The following is a 14,502-nucleotide window of genomic DNA, read 5'->3' on the forward strand; positions in this document are numbered from 1 at the left end:
TATTGATACCAGATCGGCAGGATGAGAGAATTCCGGGCCTATCAAATCTACAGACTGAAATCTGAACCTAACTGGTCAGGTTCTCCTGCAAGCAAGCAGTTTGAAGAGATAACAAGACACAGGAAATCTCCACCTTGTGTCTGTGTATTCTAAAGATAAGCTTAGTGTGTCCATCAGCATCAAATAGGTTCGCTTCTGCAACAAACGTCGGAAAGCAGGATGAAAATTTAGGGTCCCACAACTAATTCAGTTTAAGAAAGTTAAATGTCAAGCAAGTAGGAGAACCATCAACATTCCATGTATAACCAGCCATCTCGGGGGAAGAACCATATATTAGGGAGACAGGCAGTTATTTATACCTGTGCTTTGGATGACATAGGTGTAGAGAAAACAGGGACCTTTACTATAAACCAAAAAGTCCCTTCAACCTAAAATCTTATTTTCCAAATCTCATGCTACCAAAATATTTGGATAATCAGAAGTTTAGATAAAAGGGGGACATGGTTTACAGAGAAGTTTGCACTGATTTGGCAGAAAATGAGTGAATTTAGAAAATTTGGAGCATTAGAAGTCTTTACACAAAGAGATTCTCTGTGGCCATTTACAAACTTGTGGTCTCCTTCACATTGAGCATACATTCCCTTTGGGTTGGATTCTCAGTTATGCACACATTTCCCCCTCTTTGGAACTCACCGCACTGTCAGATCAGAGAATCCTTGGGGTTTTCAAAACCTGTTAAAATGCGACTTTTTCTCTCCTTTCCCAGAGAAAGCAAAGGAGATAACTGCACTTTTTTTCCCGATGAAGGTTTTTGGGGTTTTCTCACTCCTCCATACTTTCTCCAACCCACACAAAAGCAATTTCTCCCACTCTTCGGGCCACCAGCTCTGCCTATCTCAGGCACTGCCCCCGAATCTCCCGGTGCTTCCCAAGCCTGAGTTGGCAACCCTATGGCAACATCTTATACATTTTGCAAGAGTACAAGCAATTCCTTTCAGTCTGTACAAATGTACAAGCAATTCCACCTGTACAAATGTACGAGCAATTCTTTCCGCCTGTACAAATATTGTTTTTAAAAAGACTACTTGTTCATTTTCAGTCCCATAGAAAAGTAAAGGGAGGCTGAACTCTTGTTTAAAGATGGGCCTTTGTCTTTTTCAAGGCTTGTTTTCATCAGTGGGTGATGGGAGAAGGGAGAGGTTCTTACAGAAATTCTTAAAAATTGCAGCAATTATTCTGAAATAGGACATAACTACTTTAATCCCAAATTGTACAATTGGACATAACTACATTAATCCTACATTGTAATCTGCATACAAAGCATTTTAAAAACGGAATATACAACGAACACACCATTTTTAAGCTGTCAATAGGATTGCCTAGCTGTCTAGCAAAACAATACACATGTAAACATCACAAATTATGAAAAATCATTGTTTTTGTATTTAGGCTGTAATTCTCAAGAATGGTACCTTTGAAATCAATAGACTCTTACCAATAAAAAAATCAAACATTGCTGGGATTAGAGAGCACTTGGCAAAAGATATGATAACATGAAGGGACTGCATATGTTTAAATGTAGAATAATTTGTTTAAAGTAGAGAATCAAACTGATCTACTGCTATGGGCTCCCAATAACTTTTAAAATAAGAAAATTGAACGCAACAAGATTTGTTGACAAGTGAGTGTAAAAGGAAGCAAACATTTCTTCACGTAATGCATGACTGGTGTTTGGAATATGCTGCCACAGGAGGTGGTGTTGACCTGGATAGCTTTAAAAGGGGCTTGGAGAGATTTATGGAGGAGAAGTCGATCTATGGCTACCAATCTTGACCCTCCTTGATCTGAGATTGCAAATGCCTTAGCAGACCAGGTGCTCGGAAGCAGCAGCAGCAGCAGCAGCAGAAGGCCATTGCTTTCACATCCTGCATGTGAGCTCCCAAAGGCATCTGGTGGGCCACTGCGAGTAGCAGAGTGCTGGACTAGATGGATTCTGGTTTGATCCAACAGGATCTTTCTTATATTCTTAATAATCATTAATTAATAATCATGAATAATCATTCCATTCACATTCACCACCTCTATTACCCATTTATTAACACTAACCTGGTTCTCTTTTTCCATTTCTTAGAATGAACTTTAGCTTCTTCCCAGAGCTGTTTATAAGTGAAGGAATATGTTCTTGCAGTTGTCATGTTGATGTCTCTAAGCAGGGTAAAAAACAAACACTGTGTAACAAAATTGAAGCCTTAGCTGATAAGAGAACAGTTGCAGCATGCAATCTACCCAAGACACATGAATGCAGTTATAACAGATCCTAGCATAAATCAGGAGTCGTTTTGAAGGAGTCAATGGAGGAGTATCAGCTAACAGAATCAGTCCTGTTTCCAAGGAAAGGTTTGTTTGTTCCAGTCACAGTTGCCTGAAGCCTGAACATGTATTTACATTTATCAGGTGACAAAGGACACATGAATGCTTACCAAAATTCAAGAGGGGGAAGTATGGACAGGTTTTAAAGGCCTAACATATTTATTTTTGTAAAAGGAAAAGAAAACGAACTGTAGAAACACATGCCTGATCTAAATTCAGGTGTTTCTTCACAATATATACATGCAAATGCTGCAGTTTCTAATGTTGCTGTCAACCATGGCCAAATTCCCACTGAAAATTTAATCTAGATACAGCCAAGTTTCAAAAGAGTCGGCACTTTTTCATCCAGGTTCCAACATCCTCACTACAGCATGTTTCTAGTGAAGACGTCTAGGTCTGCCCCTTGGGGGGGGGGGGGGTGCCTGCTGTCAGGGGTGCAGCACCAACATTTCAGAGTATCTTTAGGAGACCCTCCTGATGATACCACCCAGGTTTGGTGAAGTTTGGTTCATGGGGGCCAAAGTTATGGACCCTCAAGTGGGTAGCCCCCATCTCCTATTAGCTCCCATTGGAAACAGTGGGGGATGGGGGCACCCCCTTTGGGGGTTCAAAGCTGAACCAAACTTCACAAAACTTGAGTCATATCAGTAGAGGACTCTGATGATGATACCACCCAGGTTTGGTGAAGTTTGGTTCATGGATCCTCAAATGGGTAGCCCCATCTCCTATTCGCTTCCATTGGAGTGTTCTTTCAAAAAGGTGTATATACAAGCAGGTCCAGGAAAATCCCATGATAAGGGGGGGAGCGCCAGAAATGGGACTGATCTGTGTTCCATGGTTCAGCAGTGGAAAGTTCGCAAGGAAACCTGGATATTTCAGGTGACTATCCCAAGATTAATCGTCAGTGGGAAATCGCCCCATGAGAGAGAAAATATCCCACCTTTTAATAGCAACTTACAGTGCAAACCTAAACAGAATTATGCAGCTTAGACTGGAGTAACTTTGTTTAGGATTGTACTGTTAACAGGTGGAAAAGGTCAAGTGAAGCTTTTCATAGCCTAGAGATAGATATCACCGGGTAAGTAACATCCCATTAAGTTTCTATCAAGAGAGCAGGACTCTTTTTCTCCAAGTTGCTGTCAACCCTAGCAGTTTCTTTTACAATACGTTAATCAAAACAGGCGAACAGGCGACCATGAATGACCACCTCAGCCGACTGCGTAAAACCAGCAAACAGGTAAGCAAGCAGGGCCACACAGCCCAGAAAACCCACAACAGCCAGCTGATTCTGGCTGTGAAAGCCTTTAACAATATATCAAGCAAAAGGGACTTTAAATTTCACATACGTCCAGTTTTTTTACTAGCTAGTGTTGGACCCTAAAAAAAGATTGTGTGTACCACAGACCATGAGCTAGCCGAAGCACTGAAATCCCTTTATGTGGCTAGCCCCTTCCCCACATGCAAAATAGCGCCCTTTCAATCCACTTTTCACAATTGTTTGCAAGTGGATTTTGCTATTCTACACAGTCAAATCCAGCTGCAAAGTGCACTGAAAGTGGATTGAAAGTGCATTATTCTGCATGTGCGGAAGGGACAAAGGTATTTCCTCCAATGCAACTCCAAAAGCAGTTTAAATACAAACATGAAAAATCCCGTTGCTTCATATGCATTGCTATTACTTAAAAATCATTTTAAAATGCTATGTGCTGCGGCAGCCCTCCCGCTACTGCTTGCCACAACTGTGCTAAGTATACTTCTTGCTTATGCATTGCTGGATCCAAGCCAATGTCCAAATGACGAAGACGGAAATAGAATAAGGCAGAATAGAATAGAAGACCGAATAAGAATAAGAATAGAATAGAATAGGAATGGGAATAGAATAGAATAGAATGAATAAAGGAATAGAATAGAGATAAGGCGAGCCAGAATAGGGCTTCTATTGGCCAAGTGTGATTGGACACACAAGGAATTTGTCTCCGGTGCATATGCTCTCAGTGTACATAAAAGAAAATACATTTGTCAAGAATCATAAGGTACAGCACTTAATGATTGTCATATAGGTCTAGTAGTAAGCAATCAGGAAACAATCAATAGTAATAAAAACATAAAATGTAAAATCATAAAATAAAATGAAATGTCAGCACAGGCTATAGTCATACAGTCATAATTGGGAGGAGATGGGTAATAGGAATGATGAAAAAAGTAGTGCAGTAATTATATAATAAATATATAATAAATAGTTTGACATTATCGAGGGAATTATTTGTTTAACAGAGTGATGGCATTCGGGAAAAAACTGTTCTTATGTCTAGTTGTCTTGGTGTGCAGTGCTCTGTAGCGACGTTTAGAGGGTAAGAGTTGAAACAGTTTATGTCCAGGATGCGAGGGGTCAGTAAATATTTTCACAGCCCTTTTTTGACCCGTGCAGTATACAGGTCCTCAATGGAAGGCAGGTTAGCAGCAATTGTTTTTTCTGCAGTTCTGATTATTCTCTGAAGCAAATATTACTCTGAATAAGAATTAAGCAAATATTACTCTGAATAAGAATTAAGAATTAAGGTGCATATCCCTTAATTCCCAAGCAAAAGCTTGGAAAACATGTGTGACCCTGCAAGTATTCTGTAGGCTGTTGTTAGTTTTGCAGTTAAGAGAAGCATCATAGTGGATGAATGTTAGTAAACAAAGCTTTTGTTTACGAGGCAAGGTCAGGACAGATGGAAGTAGCTAGTTTGCTGTTTGGGAATGCAGAAATACAAAGCTTGTAGGCACATTCTGTGCATTGGAGCTGTTGATTGGCAGAGGCGTATCTAGGGGAAATGTAGCCTGATGCAAAATTGGAGTTTTCTGCCACCACCACCCCCTCCCCGTTTGGCCGGCTGCCCTCTTCCACCACGACCAAACAACTTTTTTTGCACCAGGTCGTCTCAAAGTCAGGGGGACCCGGGGGGAAGGAGGAGGGGTATGGGGGCGATTTTCTGCTCCCCATGTGACTAAATGGCTACAGCCCAGGGACATTTGATCCCATATGTCCCCCTGGGCGGTACGTCCCTGTTGATAGGGCACTGCAGGGCAAGAGGCAGATCATGACCTAGGTCTCATTAGCATTCTAAATCACACACTCATAGGCAGGACTGCCCCTTACATACGACCCATGTGGAAGCATGCAGATGGTCCAATATGGGCAAACATGCAACAAGTGGCTGAGAAATGATGTCAGAATGTTAATGGCTGCGTAATCACAACATGCTGTTGTACATTGTAGAAATATGAGATCCTGCGAGATTCCAGTTGCTTCTGCTTTCGGGAGTCTATTTAGTAGCTGTCAAATAAAGGATTTAACCTCTCACTCTTGGGTGGGTTAACTAGAAACAAACTGATGCCAAGCACACCCGCTCTGCTACCCAGACCTGAGGGATATCAAATAGATTGCAAATTAGAACCAAAACAGGACAAGACGGGGGACTCAACTGATCCAGCAACCTCCTGCAGATAAAGGAATCGGGTCAGTTGTACACAAGCTTTCCCACCCACAATGGCTTCTCCATTCACTCCAACCGAGGTCAGCTTTGCCTGTGTGAAGACACTAAAGCGAGTAAGAAAGTCTCCTTTCGCAAATAAGGAAGGTATTTTGCTTTTCTGCACAAAATAAATTAGTAATTGATGATGGCGGTGAAACCGACAAGACACTGGTGTGAATATCCACAGTCGCTAAGAGCTCACCTTTTCCTTCGAGGCATGTAGATTTCTCTTTCATTTTATGAGTTCAAGATAGCAACAGACCCAGAAAGCCTTGCTAGGTATGCTACCTGTGTACTGATGCTGAATGGCAAAAAAAGGTAGAGAGTGTAAGTCAGCCTTTGTAATTCATCATGTACAGCCTAGACTAACACTTTTAACTGCTAAACAATGTGGTTCACCAGCATCTAAGTAAAACATCCCTGGTCCTAAGTAACTCGAGTCTGTGGGGCACATTCCAGTTTGCCCTGAGGTGAAGGAAGGAGATGAAATCCAAATCAGGAAACTCACACCATGCTAGCTCTGGGTTGGGAAAGACCTGCCAATTTTAGAGGTGGATCCTTTAAAGGCTGGGTTTGGGATGGGGCGGGACCTTGTTTGGGTCACACGCAATAGAGTCCACCCTCTAAAGCAGCAATTTTCTCCAGGGCAATTGATCATGGTCCCCTGGAGATCAATTGTAATAGGAGATCTTGAGATGCCCCTGGAGGTTAACAGTACCCTTGGCTTCCAGCTCCCCCACCCCTAGCTATTGAAGGACCTGCTGGGATTGGGGAAAATAATCCCATTATTTTAAAAGTTATGTTATTTAGATTAAGATTAGCTAAATCAATTATTCAGTGTCAAAAGCGTTTAGAAAGGACTAGGGAGAAAGCAGGGGAATCAATTAGGCCCAACTGCTGATCACCACCCAGTGAATTGAGGGCAGAAGGGAATCAGAAAATAGAGTTTGGAAAGGGCTTAGGGCTAAATGATTAAAGGAAATGTCAGGCAACAGGGAAAGCAGGATAAGAGACTACAATTTATTATGTGGAAGAGTTGTAATTGGTTTGTTTTCTTTGGGGGAGGGTGTCCGTGAAACCTAAAAGGCAGGGAATTCTTTCTGAGAAATCATTTGATATGGGGGATATAGGTGAATTAAAGGAGGGAAACTGCGGCATGAAAGTGTAGAAGAGATAGGAGAAATGGAAGTGGTGAGGTCTAACTTCGCACTTTTTTTGCCATCAAGTCACAGCTGACTTATGGCAACCCCATAGAGTTTTCAAAGCAAGAGAGATACAGAGATGGTTTGCCATTGCCTGCCTCTAGGCCAGTGAGGGAGAACCTTTTCAAGACTGAGTGCCCAAATTGCAACCCCAAACCCGCTTATTTATCGCAAAGTGCCAACACAGCAATTTAACCTGAATACTGAGGTTTTAGTTTAGAAAAAATTGTTGGCTCCGAGGCCTGCGTTACTCGGGAGTAAGCTTGGTGGTAGTCGGTGGCTTGGCTTTGAAGCAACAGTACAACTCTTCCAATGGGTGAATCATGACCCTAGGAGGGTTTACTCAGAAGCAAGCCCCATTGCCAGCAACTGATCTTACTCCCAGGTAAAGGATGGCGCTTTAGTTCTTCGCATGAAAATCAGTGGGGTTTAACAGCGCTTAACAGGGTTACCTACACTGCTTCCCCAAAACTAGGTCTTAGGTTTAATGCTAATGTGGCCCAGGCCAGCCTAGATGTGTGTGTGTGGGAGGTGTGGGCGACTCTGTTTTTGCGTGCCCACAGAGAGGGCTCTGAGTGCCACCTCTGGCATCCGTGCCATAGGTTCGCCACCACTGCTCTAGGCCTTATGCCCCTGCTATTCCTTGGAGGTCTCCCATCCAAATACTTGCCAGGGTCGAGGCTGAGAGTGTACACCTGACCCAAAGTTACTCGGCAAGTTTCCACGGCAGAGTGGGAATTCGAACCCAGATCTCAATTCGACACCTTAATCACTACACTTCAACTAAATTAAACAAAAGAGAGCCCACACAGTGTAGCGGTTAAGAGTGGTGGACTTCAGTCTAGTGAACCAGATTTGTTTCCCCACTCTTCACGTGAAGCCTTATCGTGAGAAGGGGATTGTAAGCCACTTGAAGACTCCTTACAGAGAAAAGTGGGGCATAAATCCAAATTCTTCTTTATCTACACCACACTGGCTTTCTCTTGTCTATTTTACTTGGCTTTAAACAAACAAAAAACAATTGATTGTTGTGGTTTTATTGATGTTTGCTGCCCTGAGCCATGTGGGAAGGGCGGGATATAAATTGAAAAATAAATAAATGAAAATAAACCTTGATTAGACATACTAAGATTAGACATACTAGTAATCAGAAAACGTTATATTGGGATCCATTATGTAATATGTATTTAATATAATGGTGGGTAGATGTCTTTTTTACTGCAATCTTAACTATTTTCTATTACTTCTTTTTCCCTTTTTCTGTTATAATAATAATAATATAACCTAGGTAAATTAAAGCTTTTTCAATAACGTGCACTTTCCTATATTTCTGAAGGAAAGGCAGAACTTTCACGACTCCTTTGCAGCACCCCCAGAGTCAAAGTTAACCTATGACGATAGAGGGGACTACTTAGACAGCGTGACATCACCCAGGTGACGTGACCAAAAATCCCCCTTCATTGGTCCTTAACTCCGCGGCTCTACCACCCCCTCCATCCCTTCACCCCCCTCCCACCTCCTCCCCAGTTATCCTTCTCAACCAACCAGCATCTTCTCCGCCCACCAGCGCTTCAAAAAAGAAAAGCTTCCCTTTGCTCCTCTTGCGCGATTGGCTCAAATCGAGGAGAGCCTTCTATAGGACAAAAAAAAAAAGCCTGCTTTCCTATTGGCCAAAATTTAAGCTCGAGGGAATTTGTTTTGTTTAAGGAGGGTAGATAATTAGTGACGTCAAATCGGAAACGTGGATGTGACGGGAAATTGAGGGGGGGTGACACGGTTGTCATAGAGATGGCTCCGCAAATGCGGCTGCGCGGAGAACTCTGCTCTTCTCACTCCCCTCCCAATCTGGTGCCGAGTGCCCATATCTTGCGCACGCGTACGTCGGGTTGTTCATCCTCCTGCCGCATGCAAATTAGCGCGAGGCAAACGGTCTCCAACTGTGATTCGGGTGGCGAAGGGAGGAGAAGAGGCAGCCAATCAGAGCCCGTGACGGAACTGGCTGATTTGAATATGGATGATCGCCCTTTCGTCACCTCCAAGAGGTTCTACCTCGCATAATAATCCCAAGATTGTTTTGTACCCCCCCCCCCACTAGATAGAGTTGCCAACTCCAGTTCGGGAATTTCCTGGCTGTTATGACAGGGCAATAGGCGAACTGACTTCAGTGGCTTAACCTCCAGAGCAAAAATGCTGAGGAAAATCCAGGGTCCTCCTGGAGGTTGGCAGCTGCCATGACTATGGGGAAGGCAGAAGATGCTCAATCAATCAAATCTTTGTTACCATCGTAGGCTGCTGCCAAATCTCCCAGAAATTCCCAATATCAAATCTTTTTTACAGCCAGAGACTACTCCCAAATCTCCCAGCCTGTATTGGCAACATTACTGCTGTTAGGAAATATTTCCTGCTATCCCATTTTTCCATAGACAAAGATAATGGGGGGAAAAACCTTAGATAAAAGCTCTTTCATCTTATAACTGGAACACTGTTTGCAGAATGAACGAGCAACTAGCTCATTGGCCGTTGTATTTGTACTACTCCCCTTGGTCTTTGGTCTGCAAGAGGATATCTTAAAGAATGGCATGTCTGTACAGGATGAAGCAAAGTGTTCGTACGCGTGTGTGGGAGCGTGGGTAACACAGCAACTGTGAACCTCATAGCTATAAAGGAAGAAGCTCTCTGGTTTCACTAGATTTACAACCATGCACGACTGGCCCAGGTTGGCCTGATCTCATCAGATCTTAGAAACTAAACAGGATTGGCCCTGGATAGTATTTGAATGGGAGACCACTAAGGAAATGGCATGGTTGGTATGCAGCGGAAGGTGATAGCAAACCACCTCTGGATGTCTCTTGCCTGGAAAACTCTAGCCGGCTTTGACTTGACGGCACTTTAGACAGAGAGAGAGAGAGAATTCATGCAGCTGAAATGGCCCAGAGTACCCTGACCTTGTCAGAGCTCAGAAGCTAAGCAAGTCATTACTTAGATGGGAACCACTAAGGAGGACCTGTGTTGCTAGAGGAAGTCAATGGCAAACCACCTCTGATCAACTGCCTTGAAAACCAATGAGGAATTGTCATAAACAACAACTTGACAGCCTTGAATTGCTATATCAGGGGACGAGCGTTCAAACTTAACTGCTTCTCCCAGAGTCTTCTGTGACCTTTGTGGGGATGTTAGTTGTCCATTCCCTATGAGGAAATACCCCTCACACAGTGATATATGAAAGATGTCAGGTGACTTTCACCAGCCACCCAACAGCTGCTTTCCCTCCCCATCCCACCAGTCTATGTTTCTTATTTATGCTGCAGACTTGCAGTCCCAGAGGAGAGATTGCGTGCTGGAAATGAGGGAAAGACACGTAGGCAGAATTGCACAGATTTACAGAGCTCATTGGGCTCCTATTATAATCCTTCGGCAATTTATAGTTGAGGAAAATGGCTCCTATTTTGCTAATCGACGGAGGAGGAGGAGGAGGAGGAGGAGGAGTTTGGATTTATATCCCCCCTTTCTCTCCTGCAGGAGACTCAAAGGGGCTTACAATCTCCTTGCCCTTCCCCCCTCACAACAAACACCCTGTGAGGTAGGTGGGGCTGAGAGAGCTCCATAGAGCTGTGGCTAGCCCAAGGTCACCCAGCTGGCATGTGTGGGAGTGCACAGGCTAATCTGAATTCCCCAGATAAGCCTCCACAGATCAAGCGGCAGAGCGGGGAATCAAACCCGGTTCCTCCAGATTAGAATTTAGGAACCATCCTAACCCATGATGCTGTCTTTGGACACAGAACAAACATTCACAAGAAACTAAACACTGGCTTTGTTGCGAGTATTCAACTGGCTTCACAAAAACAAACAAAAAACCCTGCACTGTGCAATAGACATCCTTTGGGGAAACATGATAAAGTTCTCTTCTAAATGTCATATATGCCATCAGCTGTCAGCATTGCTCTTCTACTCTCTACATCAGACAAACAGGTCAATCCTTATGCAGAAAAATAACTGCACAAAAATCTGATCTTAAAAACCACAACACTACAAAAAAAGTGAGAGAACATTTTAATCTTCCAGGCCCAGGGCATTCCGTTGCTGACCTAAAAGTGGCAGTTCTGAAACAAAGAAATTTCAAGGGGAAATTAAAACCTGATTGGTGGATTTTGAGTTCATTCACAGGTTCAGTACCATGGATCCTGCTGCGCCCCCCCCCCCCCATCTAAAGAGGGACGTAGGATTCTGATCTCATTAGAGATGCTTATTTTCTGTCACTGAGATCTCCCCAAATCAAGCTGATTACAACATGCATGGCACCTTTACAAGCATCCTTTATAGGCATCCTTTACAACATCCCTCCCACCTTCTGACTATAGTAAAAGGACTCCGAGATCCCCATTTCTACTCATATCTGATAAAAGGAGCTTTTGATTCTCAAAAGGTTATTCCCTGAAACTAGTGCTTGTTTTTAATCTGGACCAGAATCTTAACTGTTTTATTGTAGACTAATGTGATTAGCTTCTGAAACACTAGAATAATTGAGAACAAAGCCTCCCAAGCTCAGTTACACTAATACAGAACTGATAATCTATTAGGTCTTTAGAGTCCTATTTAAAATGAGCTTTTGTTTACGGAGTTCTTGCCTCTCTCTATTAGAATTTTTATTTCACAGTAAATTAACATTGTGTTGATCATTAGTGTAATTATTCAGAGGGCATGCAGATATTTGCTGCCAACAAATTGCAAAGTTACAGTAATGAGGACCTTTTTCTTTTTCATTCTTTCTTTTTGCTGTTACTGTCAAACCAACAGCCTGAATGCTAAATAGAGATATTTGATTGCAAATGAAAATTAGCAGCTAGATATTTATCCCCTAAACACAAACATCTTCCACTTACTGGAAATGGACAACATATAGCTTAGGGATCAAAACCAAGCGTTGTGACTCAGTTTCTTCTCTTTACCAGCAGTTCATGAGTCAATGTGCTTTAATAAACGTCCCAGTTTCCCTATCACTTATCAGTAAATGTTATCAGTTGACAGGATGGGCTCAAATTGCCTAGTATTTTAAAGAAATTAGATGGATTGAGGCGTATAATTGCATGTATTTTTCTTAGAACAAGTAATTGAAGATGTACTAATTATTTAACTTTTTTCTAAGATAACACTATGAGGCAACATAGGAATAACTGAGGCAGCAGACAGGAAAGGAGAATTGTGACACTTACTGATGAGTAAACTATTACCTGTCCTTGATCAGTTTCAGTCTGAAATTGACCTGGTTTTGTGATGGAGATTGTTTTAGTTGCTTTGGTGGATGAGATCTCATTTACAGAGTGAGAAAGGAAATGCATCTTTGTTGATTTACCTTGGCTTGTCTGATGCCTTTGGTATGGCAAGCCACACAGTTCTACTGAGATGCCTTGGGACCCCAGTAAGCTCCAAAAGTATCGTGTTAAAACGATACTGTCTTTTTTATTTAGGTGAACTTGGAAAGTCACGGTGGACAACAATGAGTTTGTGATGTAGTATCTGTCTTCTGGGATTCCAGTACAGTTGCTACCTCCAGTTCTCTGGGAATTACAGCTGAACTCCAGATTATACAGATACGTTCCCTTGGAGAAAAAAGCAGCTTTGGATTGCAACACATCCCTGCTAAATTCCCCTTCCATTGCTAAACTCTGTCCTACCTGGGCACCCCAACCTCAATCTCCAGGGATTTCCCAACCTGGCGTTGGCAATTGAAGTTGCACAGAGGTGGATTTTTCTCACCAGTGTTGTGTAATTTTTTTTTAATGTTAGACCTTTGAATAAGGTCTGAGCTTTGGGACTTTGTGTTATCAGTAGGCTGATGACACCCAACTCCTTATGTCTTTGACCACCACCTTCAACTTCTGTGCTGGATCCTACCAGCTTTTCAACTGACTCAAGAAAAATGAAGGGTCCTTTTGACTACCTCAAAAGGCTATGGAGGGAAACTTTGGATAAGAGACATTGCTGCAATGAGAAGAGTCTGACAAAATTATTCTTTTGGCTTCTTATGCTACCAGAAACATCCTTTCCCTATACTGCTGAACGCATCTCATGGTTTGTAGATTGTCCTCTGAGTGGCTGTATACCTCTGTTAAGAATCACTGCTTATGGGATCTGAAATTATTTTTAAAACATTTTACCTTGCCACATAAGTAAACAATCTATATATATAAAAAGCAAACCATCCGTTTGTGAGTTGTGCTCTAACTCCGAAACCACTGGATGGATTGCTTTCAAATTTTCACTCAATGTGCCTTTCCAACGCGGGCAGGTTTTTGGATATTCACATTGCTGAAATTCAATACCTGAGCCAGGTAAAATTTCCAGGCGCACCAGGCCACGAAGCTGGTTGTGTTTAACTGTCACCCTTAGAATGTTCGTGCAGCATGTCTGTGGCCTGAGGGGTTGGTATGCCCTTACACTGTTCGCACAGATGGCCAGAGATGAGCAGTGAAAACAGTAAATAGGTAATACTGGTAGGTAATACGACTGGAAGTGAAACACATACACACTTTGCCGTGTGAGACGTCAGGTAGAGCCCCCCCCCTCACGTGCAGGTAACTTTCTCTCTCTGTGCCTCACCCACTGCTACCACACAACACACTTACTCTCATACATATCCAGCTCATCCTCACAGACCTCACTCTGCCCTCCCTCACATCCAACCACCACTTACCCACTTCCTCACCAATATTTGCCACAGCTCTCTTTTACTAAAAGCAAGCTGGAGTTTGCCTTTTTCTTCTAAGAAAATCCGGGGCGGGGGCGAACCAACACTACTGGCTCCGCTTCTTTTGCACGTGGCCCTTTAAGAACCGAGGGAGCGCCTCACCACTCTGCCTCTGCTGCCTGACTGGGATAGCCTGCTTGCCCCAATTCATCCAGATCCAAGATGCCCTAAGGGTTACTTTTCAAAAAAACAAAACAAAAGAAAGCTGAATGTTATGAGATACTGAGAAATCTGTGAATGAATCTGTCAATTAATAATTAGCAATAATTAGAGTTCCCCCATTCAGATTATGTCTATAAAATACAATTCACCCTGATGCTGTTTTCCAATTCAACCCTCATTTGCCGAGCACAGGGAAATATCTGATACAACTTAAACCTTGAAAATGAACATGTTTCGGCTCCTTGCTAACCAGGAAACGTGGCATTGCAAACAAAACAAAATGAAAGCACACAGCTCATAAGCGTAATGCTTCCTCATATGCGCCTGACGTCAAAACCTCCTGCATCAGGCTGCAATCTGTCAAAACTTCCAGCAAGCTTGCTGCCAGCAAGACAAGGGAATTCCTTCACCACTCCCTCTAGAGGTGAGCCAATAAAAAAATACAACCCAGTGACTATAAGAATGAGAGCAATCCTTGTACACATTGCACAGCACAGCACGGGAG

General features: G+C 42.8%; 1 protein-coding gene across 1 annotated transcript in view; it reads right to left on the reverse strand.

The window, feature by feature from the left end:
• The window catches only part of TTLL6 (tubulin tyrosine ligase like 6), a 62,938-nt gene extending 54,224 nt beyond the window's left edge, over positions 1-8,714 (reverse strand). The window contains exons 1-3 of the mRNA XM_048516383.1: positions 8,636-8,714; positions 6,091-6,189; positions 2,107-2,205 (exon numbers count right to left, since the gene is read on the reverse strand). The gene's annotated coding sequence lies outside the window, so the exon portion shown is untranslated. The remainder of the gene's footprint in view (positions 1-2,106; positions 2,206-6,090; positions 6,190-8,635) is intronic.
• Between the last annotated feature and the right edge of the window lie 5,788 nt (positions 8,715-14,502).

The sequence above is a fragment of the Sphaerodactylus townsendi genome, linkage group LG15 (genome assembly GCF_021028975.2).
Source record: "Sphaerodactylus townsendi isolate TG3544 linkage group LG15, MPM_Stown_v2.3, whole genome shotgun sequence".
Classification (NCBI taxonomy): domain Eukaryota; kingdom Metazoa; phylum Chordata; class Lepidosauria; order Squamata; family Sphaerodactylidae; genus Sphaerodactylus; species Sphaerodactylus townsendi.